Source organism: Cervus elaphus, chromosome 18, assembly GCF_910594005.1.
Source record: "Cervus elaphus chromosome 18, mCerEla1.1, whole genome shotgun sequence".
NCBI classification, from domain to species: domain Eukaryota; kingdom Metazoa; phylum Chordata; class Mammalia; order Artiodactyla; family Cervidae; genus Cervus; species Cervus elaphus.
Genome location: NC_057832.1, coordinates 118,115,759 through 118,125,223, shown reverse-complemented (window position 1 = coordinate 118,125,223; position 9,465 = coordinate 118,115,759). Strand labels below are relative to the sequence as shown.

The 9,465-nt window shown below is 41.3% G+C and overlaps 1 pseudogene; it reads left to right on the top strand.

Moving 5' to 3' along the window:
* Positions 1-4,007: 4,007 nt before the first annotated feature.
* Positions 4,008-6,898, top strand: LOC122674581 (annotated as a pseudogene).
* Positions 6,899-9,465: the final 2,567 nt, after the last annotated feature.

Genomic DNA, 9,465 nt, shown 5'->3' with positions numbered 1-9,465 from the left:
TCTGATTGCTGTGGCCAACACTTCCAAAACTATGTTGAATAGTAGTGATGAGAGTGGGCACCCTTGTCTTGTTCCTAACTTTAGGGGAAATGCTTTCAATTTTTCACCATTGAGGATAATGTTTGCTGTGGGTTTGTCATATATAGATTTTATTATGTTGAGGTATGTTCCATCTATGCCTGCTTTCTGGAGAGTTTTCATCATAAATGGATGTTGAATTTTGTCAAAGGCTTTTCCCGCATCTATTGAGATAATCATGTGGATTTTATCTTTCAATTTGTTAATGTGGTGTATTACATTGATTGATTTGTGGATATTAAAGAATCCTTGCATTCCTGGGATAAAGTCCACTTGGTCATGATGTATGAAACTATAAGCAAGGTGAAAAGACATCCTTCAGAATGGGAGAAAATAATAGCAAATGAAGCAACAGACAAAGGATTAATCTCAAAAATATACAAGCAAATCCTGAAGCTCAATTCCAGAAAAATAAATGACCCAATCAAAAAATGGACCAAAGAACTAAACAGACATTTCTCCAAAGAAGACATACAGATGGCTAACAAACAATGAAAAGATGCTCAACATCACTCATTATCAGAGAAATGCAAATCAAAACCACAATGAGGTACCATTACACGCCAGTCAGGATGGCTGCTATCCAAAAGTCTACAAGCAATAAATGCTGGAGAGGGTGTGGAGAAAAGGGAACCCTCTTACACTGTTGGTGGGAATGAAAACTAGTACAGCCACTATGGAGAAGAGTGTGGAGATTCCTTAAAAAACTGGAACTAGAACTGCCATATGACCCAGCAATCCCACTCCTGGGCATACACACCAAGGAAACCAGATCTGAAAGAGACATGTGCACCCCAATGTTCATCGCAGCACTGTTTATAAAAGCCAGGACATGGAAGCAACCTACATGCCCATCAGCAGATGAATGGATAAGGAAGCTATTGTACATATACACCATGGAATATTACTCAGCCATTAAAGATAATTCATTTGAGTCATTTCTAATGAGATGGATGAAACTGGAGCCCATTGTACAGAGTGAAGTAAGACAGAAAGATAAAGACCAATACAGTATACTAATGCATATATATGGAATTTTAAAAGATGGTAACGATAACCGTATATGCAAAACAGGATAAGAGACACAGATGTACAAAACAGACTTTGGGACTCTGTGGGAGAAGGCGAGGGTGGGATGGTCTGAGAGAATAGCATTGAAACAGGTATACTATCAAGGGTGAAACAGATCACCAGCCCAGGTTGGATGCATGAGACAAGTGCTCAGGGCTGGTGCACTGGGAAGACCCAGAGGGATGGGATGGGGAAGGAGGCATGGGGGGGGGGGGATGGGAAACACATATAAATCCATGGCTGATTCATGTCAATGTATGGCAAAAACCACTACAATATTGTAAAGTAATTAGCCTCCAACTAATAAAAATAAATGAAAAAAAAAAAAAAAAGAGTGCAGCTGTCAGCCAGGAGAAGAGACAAGAGAAAGTGGGGGAGTCCCCCAGCCAGGCCCCCCACCCCAGACAGAAAGCTCTGTGGGCTGCTCTTGTCTGCAGGCCTGGTGGTGACCCCCTCCAGTGTTCTCACCTGGAAAACCCCAGCACAGAGGACCCTGGCAGGCTGCAGTCCATGGGGTTGCAGGTGTGGGACACAACTGAGTGACTTCACTGGTAATATCAACAGGGGAAACAGGAACACGACTGTTGTTATTACTTTTATCCTGCATTAGGACAAGTGGAACTCAGAGGCTTAAACCAAAGCAGCAGATCTTTCAGAAAATGTGCTGCCAGCAGAGTGAGTTTTTTATCGATTTCCTCCCTTTTTGAGAATTCCCCTTCCTGCAGACATCCTCTGTCTTCTCCATCATGACGCTTACTCCCTGACTCTCTCCCTCCCCCAGCTCCTCCTTCAGCCGCTCCATTGGCTCCAGGGTCGCCAGTTTACTGACCCTAGATCCCGAGACTTGTCACCTCCATAATCCCATGAGCCCCACACCAGTCAATTCTTTACAATTAGTGTCTCTCTATATTTGTGTATATCCACACACATTCTGTGCCTGAACATTCCAAGATCTGTGTCACATCAGAGTCTGGGTCTAAGCTTTGCTTTCTGTGTTTTCTCCTGCCTTTAGCACATCCTGCAATGATGTTGAAAGTCCGACATGATAATATCTGATATGAGGAATTAAGGTGAATAAGCCTGTGGTGTGAGATTTTATGTTGACCTGGCTGGGAGCTGGGCTGTGTTTAATGTCTGCTGGAGCTTCATTCTCCTCTGGTGCCCTTGTTTGTCTCCCCAGTTGTCTGTGGGTTTCCCTAAAACCCCTTCTTAAATAGAACTTGTATCTTGCTGTTCACTCCTCTTTATTCACTGTTTTCATCCTGTGTCCTGTGATGTGGGAAGGAGTGAGGAGGGAAGCATTACTTGGGGATTGAATCTCACTCTTTCAGTGCATCTGTGTTCCTGGGCTGTGGGCATCACAATGTTTCATTTTGTTTCCTTTTCCTCCTCTTTTTCCCCCTTTAAGTGTTACTGGCCATGTCTGGTCACTTCTGACCTTTTCCACCTTGTGTTATCCTAAGATTTTCTTTTCTTTGATGCTCTGGTCTTCAAGAACATCTTTTTTTTTTATTTGAATGCTTCATTCCCACCTTTATTCTCTGGAACTGCTGCAAAGATCTATTACTAAAAGATTTTTCAGGGAGTGTATTCTATTGATAAAAATATTTCAATAAAGATTTTGGAGGTTTAGTGGTGCTTTGGAAGATTAGAATGTTCACTATTAACACTATTTTAAACTTTTTTCTAGAGGAAATATACACTGAAACCATAAAAGACAAAGAAGCTGCTTGTATAAAAATGCAAAGAAGGATGCGAAATTATCATTATTTGTAGATGCTTTGATTATATATCTTGGAAAAATCAAGAGAATAAACTAATAAACTATGCAAACAATAAAATTTAGTAAACTGATAGATGCAAAATTATTAAAAAATCATAAAAATTGTCTTACAAACAATATCCAAGTACACATAATTTGTAATTTTTAAAACAACAGCAATACAAAATAAAATTAAAAGCCCAAGAATAATTTTAAAATTGTGTTAAAAATATAACAGAGAAAACTCTGAGAAACTTCTGAGACTATGAAGCAAACTGAACTCTCCCATGTTTCGTGAAAATATACATTAACTAGAGAACTTTCAGATGTTCAAGCTGGATGTAGAAAAGGCAGAGGAACCAGAGATCAAATTGCCAACATCCGTTGGATCACAGGAAAAGCAAGAGAATTCCAGAAAAACATCTACTTCTGCTTCATTGACTACACTAAAGCCTTTGACTGTTGCATGGATCACAACAAACTGTGGGAAATTCTTAAAGAGATGGGTATACCAGATCACCTTATCTGCCGCCTGAGAAATTAGTATGCAGGGCAAAAAGCAACAGTTAGAACTGGACATGAAACAACAGACTGGTTCCAAATTGGGACAGGAGTATGTCAAGGCTGTATATTGTCACCTTGTTTATTTAAATTATTTTTGGAGTACATCATGTGAAATGCCAGGCTGGATGTAGCATAAGCTGGAATCAAGATTGCTGGGAGAGTATTTGGTTCTCTGCTGAGATGCCCAGCCGGGGTGAGCAACCTGACGACCGGGGTGAACAACCTGAGGACCGGGGTGAACAATCTGAGGACCGCGCTGGGCTGGTCCCTGCTGAGAGCTTGACCGTGCACAAGGAAGAGCTCAACAAAGACTAAAGAACAAAAAGTTGTTGTGGATGAACTTTTTAACCTTAAGAAGAACAGGAAAGTATATAGGCAGCAACAGAACAGCAACATATTCTTTCTTGCAGACCGAATAGAAATGTTTTCTGAAAGCAAAAATATATTGGATGAACTAAGGAAAGAATATCAAGAAATAGAAAACTAAGAGTATACCAAAATCAAGAAATAACCAACTTGACTTTAGATAGCAATGTGTGGCATTTGTTGTGCAGTAAGCTTTTCTGTTGAGCATTTTGCAAAGCTTTGAAAGAGGATTTACTGTGTAATCTTAAATAACGGGGGCCCAATAGTAGTAAACAGTTGTTAAGATCCAATGTTAACTACCAGTGTTTATTCTCTGGGCATGTCCTTCATTTAAGAGATGTGTTGGTCTCTCTATCTAGGTTGGTCATAACTTTCCTTCCTGTGGAAGATGAAAGAGGCAATGTATTCCTGTGGAATGGAGAAGTCTTTAGTGGGATCAAGGTCCAAGCAGAAGAGAATGATACTCAAATCATGTTTCATTATCTTTCCTCTTGTAGGAATAAATCTGGTATTTTGTCACTCTTCTCAAAAGCCCAAGATCCTTGGTCTTTTATATATTATCAAGCATCTAGCCTTTCTTTATGGGATAGTTAGGACTGGACATGGAACAACAGACTGGTTCCAAATAGGAAAAGGAGTACATCAAGGCTGTACATTGTCACCCTGCTCATTTAACTTATATGCAGAGTACATCATGAGAAACGCTAGGCTGGAAGAAGCACAAGCTGGAATCAAGATTGCCGGGAGAAATATCCATAACCTCAGATATGCAGATGATACCACCCTTATGGCAGAAAGTGAAGAGGAACTAAAAAGCCTCTTGATGAAAGTGAAAGAGGAGAGTGAAAAAGTTGGCTTAAAGCTCAACATTCAGAAAACTAAGATCATGGCATCTGGTCCCATCACTTCATGGCAAATAGATGGGGAAACAGTGGAAGCAGTGTCAGACTTTATTTTTCTGGGCTCCAAAATCACTGCAGATGGTGACTGCAGCCATGAAATTAGAAGACGCTTACTCCTTGGAAGGAAAGTTATGACCAACCTAGATAGTATATTAAAAAGCAGAGACATTACTTAGCCAACAAAGGTTCATCTAGTCAAGGCTATGGTTTTTCCAGTGGTCATGTATGGATGTGAGAGTTGGACTGTGAAGAATGCTGAGCGCCAAAAAATTGATGCTTTTGAACTGTGGTGTTGGAGAAGACTGTTGAGAGTCCTTTGAACTGCAAGAAGATCCAACCAGTCCATCCTAAAGGAGATCAGTCCTGGGTGCTCATTGGAAAGACTGATGCTGAAGCTGAAACTCCAATACTTTAAGAGTTGACTCATTGGAAAAGATCCTGATGTTGGGAGGGATTGGGGGCAGGAGAAGGGGACAACAGAGGATGAGATGGCTGGATGGCATCACCGACTTGATGGGCGTGAGTTTGAGTAAACTCCAGGAGTTGGTGATGGACAGGGAGGCCTGGAGTGCTGCGATTCATGGGGTCGCAAACAGTCGGACACGACTGAGTGACTGAACTGAACTGAACTGAGGGACTTTTTTGGTCATCGTAGCTTGCTTTGGCATTTTAGTAACTTGGGCAAGAGTTTCTGCCTCTCTTCAGTTGGTGCCCAAGCCTCTGGAGTGGCCGATCAGTGGCAGGAAGTTCCAGCATCTGGAATTTTCAGAATTGATCTCAAGTCTGTTTCCATTTCCAAATCTGTCGTTTTAAAGTTGTATCCTTGGAAATACAATTCTGGCGGGGGGGGGGGGGGGGGGGGGGCGTGGAATGTCAGAGAATGTGTTAATAGCCTGACTGGGATTTCAGCAGACTTGCCAACATTTGTCTTGGTGGCAGCAAATGAAGCCAAACTGTATCTTAAAGCACCTGTTGTCCCTTTAAATATGCCATTGCCACAAGCTGCATTTGAGACCCATTGCAGCAGTAGTTCCAGGAGTCCACTGACAAGAGACCCTTCAGGTCTTTCTTACTGATGGACACACGAAGGAAGTAGTTCAGCAGTTCATTGGTGTCCCGAGTATCGCAGTCAAGAGACGTGTCTTGTGTTTACCTAGGGATGAAAGCCTGAAACCAAGCGAAGTTTTGAAAACTAGTAATAGGAAAGTGAATGTTGCAATTCTGTTTTCTGGAGGGATTGATTCCATGGTCATTGCAGCCCTTGCTGACCATCATATTCCTTTAGATGAACCAACTGATCTTCTTAATGTGGCTTTCATGACTAAAGAAAAGACCATACCAGTTAATTTTAACAAAAAAGGGAGAAAACAGAAAAATCATTGTGAAATACCCTCTGAAGAATTCTCCAAAACTATTACTGCTGCTGCTGCTAGACCCGGTGAACAGTTCAATGTACCAGGTCGAGTCACAGGAAGAGCAGGACTGACGGAACTGCAAGCTGCCAATCCTTTGGGGATTTGGAATCTTGTTGAAATTAATGTTTCTCTAGAAGAACTGCAAAGATTAGGAAGAACTCAAATATCACACTTAATCCAGCCCTTGGATAAAGTCCTAGATGATAGCATTGGCTGTGCAGTCTGGTTTGCTTCCAGAGGAGCTGGTTGGTTAGTGACCCAAGATGGAGAAAAACCGTATCAGAGCAGTGCAAAGGTGGTTCTTACCAGAGTTGGTTCAGATGAGCAGCTTGCAGGTTCTTCTTGTCATTGGGTCCACTTCCTGACACATGGGCTGGGGAGACTGAATAAGGAATTGAAATGGAACTGGGTCGAATTTCTTCTAGAAATCTTAATCATGATGATAGACATATCAGTGATCATGGAAAAGAAGCAAGATTTCCTTTCCTGGATTAAAATATTGTCTCCTTTCTAAATTCCCTACCAGTCTGGGAAAAGGCAAACTTGACTTTACCCTGTGGAATTGGTGAAAAACTAATTTTGTGTCTTGCAGCAGTGGAACTTGGTCAAACAGCCTCTCTTCTTCTGCCAAAGCGGGCCACGCAATTTGGATCCAGAATTGCAAGAATAATGAAAAGGCATATGATAAATGTGGAAGGCTCCAAATCATCTCTTTAGAAAACCTTTCAGTTGTAAACTAGATGTTTTATAGTGTAATAACATTTACTGAATGATGGTTTTTTTAAAAAATAAAATAAAATACTCTGCTGCTTTCAGTTTAAAAAAAATATTGCTGGTAGAAATATTAGTAACCTCAGATATACAGATGACACCACACTTATGGCAGAAAGTGAAGAGGAGCTAAAGAGCCTCTTGATGAAAGTGAAAGAGGAGAGTGAAAAAGCTGACTTAAAACTTAAAACATTCAAAAAACAAAGATCATGACATCCGGTCCTATCACTTCATGGCAAATAGATGAGGAAACAATGGAAACAGTGACAGACTTTCTTTTTTGGTCTCCAAAATCACTGCAGATGATGACTGCAGCCATGAAATTAAAAGATGCCTGCTCCTTGTAAGAAAAGCTTTGACAAACCTAGACAGTGTGTTAAAAAGCAGAGATATTACTTTGCCAACAAAGGTCTGTCTAGTGAAAGCTATGGTTTTTCCAGTAGTCATGTATGGATGTGAGAGTTGGACCATAAAGAAGGTTGAACGCCAAAGAGTTGATGCTTTTGAATTGTGGTGTTGGATAAGATGCTTGAGAGTCCCTTGGACTGCAAGGAGATCAAATCAGTCCATCCTAAAGGAAATCAACCCTGAATATTCATTAGAAGGACTGATGTTGAAGCTGAAGCTTCAATACTTTGGCCACCTGATGAATAGAACTGACTCATTGGAAAAGACCCTGATGCTGGGAAAGATTGAAGGCAGCAGGAGAAGGGGACAACAAAAAATGAGATGGTTGGATGGCATCACCAACTCAATGGACATGAGTCTGAGCAAGCTCTGGGAGTTGGTGATGGACAGGGAAGCCTTGTGTGCTGCAGTCCATGGGTCGCAAAGAGTCAGACACAACCAAGGGACTGAACAACAATAAATATTAATAGAACCACTTTGGAAAACACTGTGGAGTATCTCAGAAACCTGAATATTACACATAGTTCACCTTCACCATTCTACCACAAGGTGCATAGCCAACAGAAATGTGTGCTTGCCAACCAAAGGTAATGGCCACAGTATTTATGGCAGGATACACAGAATAGCAAACCACTGGACATAGGGTCAATGCTCTCACCCCAAGAAAAGAAAGGAAGGAAGGAAAATGGTAACTATGTGAGGTGATGGATATGTTAATTAGCTTGTGGTGACTATTTCACAATGCACATACCAAACCATTAAGTTGTATATACGTTAAAGATATACAATTATAATTTGCCAATTTTACCCCAATAAAACCTGAGAAGTAAAACATCTGGGGAAAAAGTGATTTTAAAATGAAAAAGCAAAACAGTATGGTCCAAATTAATGGGGTTAACTATATAAATATCTTCATATTACAAATTAAATATGTTGGCTTATAGTCATACAATGAAATAGTATACAGCAGTGAAAATACACAACTTATTGCTACACGTAACAACTTGGATACATCTCAAAATACAATGGTAAGCCAAAAAAGCCAGATACAACAGAATACCTCATGCATGATTTTATTGCTATAAAGTAGAAAAATAGCTAAAGTTAACCTATGCTATCACAAGTTCAGTGAGAGGTCACCCATAGAGGGCATAAGGGGTTTTGGTTTGCCAACAACATTCCGTGTCTTGAGTTGAGTGCTCGTTACTTGGGTGTGTTCAGTTTGTGACAACTGAAAATTTAGTGTGCTATAAACTTATATGAGCCCTTTCCTCTATTAATACTACATTTCACAAACACTTAAGATTAAAAACAAAAAGAAGAAAGTGACTGATGAACACACATGCACACAGAACCAAAAAAAAAAAAGAAAAGAAAATGCAACATGCCTGGAAAGAAAACTACCATGAAACTTTCGGTACACCTTCCTAGGTATACTAATGCATTTAATTCAATGCTGATTTTTTTTAAAGCCCTCTGTAATTTTGGTTTTGTATACTAGATAGGGACGTTGGTTATGAAGTATGAAAGTACACTTGTAAGGATAGCCAGCTTCCAGAAGGACTAAAATAATCTCAAAGGATGCAGTCACCAGAAAATGCCCCGAGTCCTACATTCCACCACAGAGTCCACAATAGGGTCCTCAGGATGCTAAGAGGGCCCCACCGCCCCAGTTCTTCCCCGCTTCCCACTCAACTGGGGGAGGAAGATCACACTCTGTGTTTGGACGGGTGTCACTGGCTGAGTTCACCAGGAGCAGATTCTGAGATAAAAATGCTGCAGGCATGAACTTTCTTTAGGAGAGCTCTTGGAATGGAAACCTGTGTGACCCCGAAGGACGTAGGACGGGGCGGAAGGAGACACTGGGCTGTGATGAGTCACAACAAGGGCGCAGCCGCATCACCTGGCGCTGTAGCTCGGAGGGCGGGGGCAGACTGGTCCCAAACTGGGGTCCCTGTGCCTCTGCAGGGACCAGTCCTAAAATGTGAGTGCCCTGGGAGTAGGGGGGACCATCTTGGAAGAGAGAAATCTCTTCAACTGAGAATAACCCTGAGGGGATGCCATAAGGATGCGGGAGGGCGTCGGCTGACCCATAAGAAAAAGACCCAGATTGCCCCACAGTCAGTCT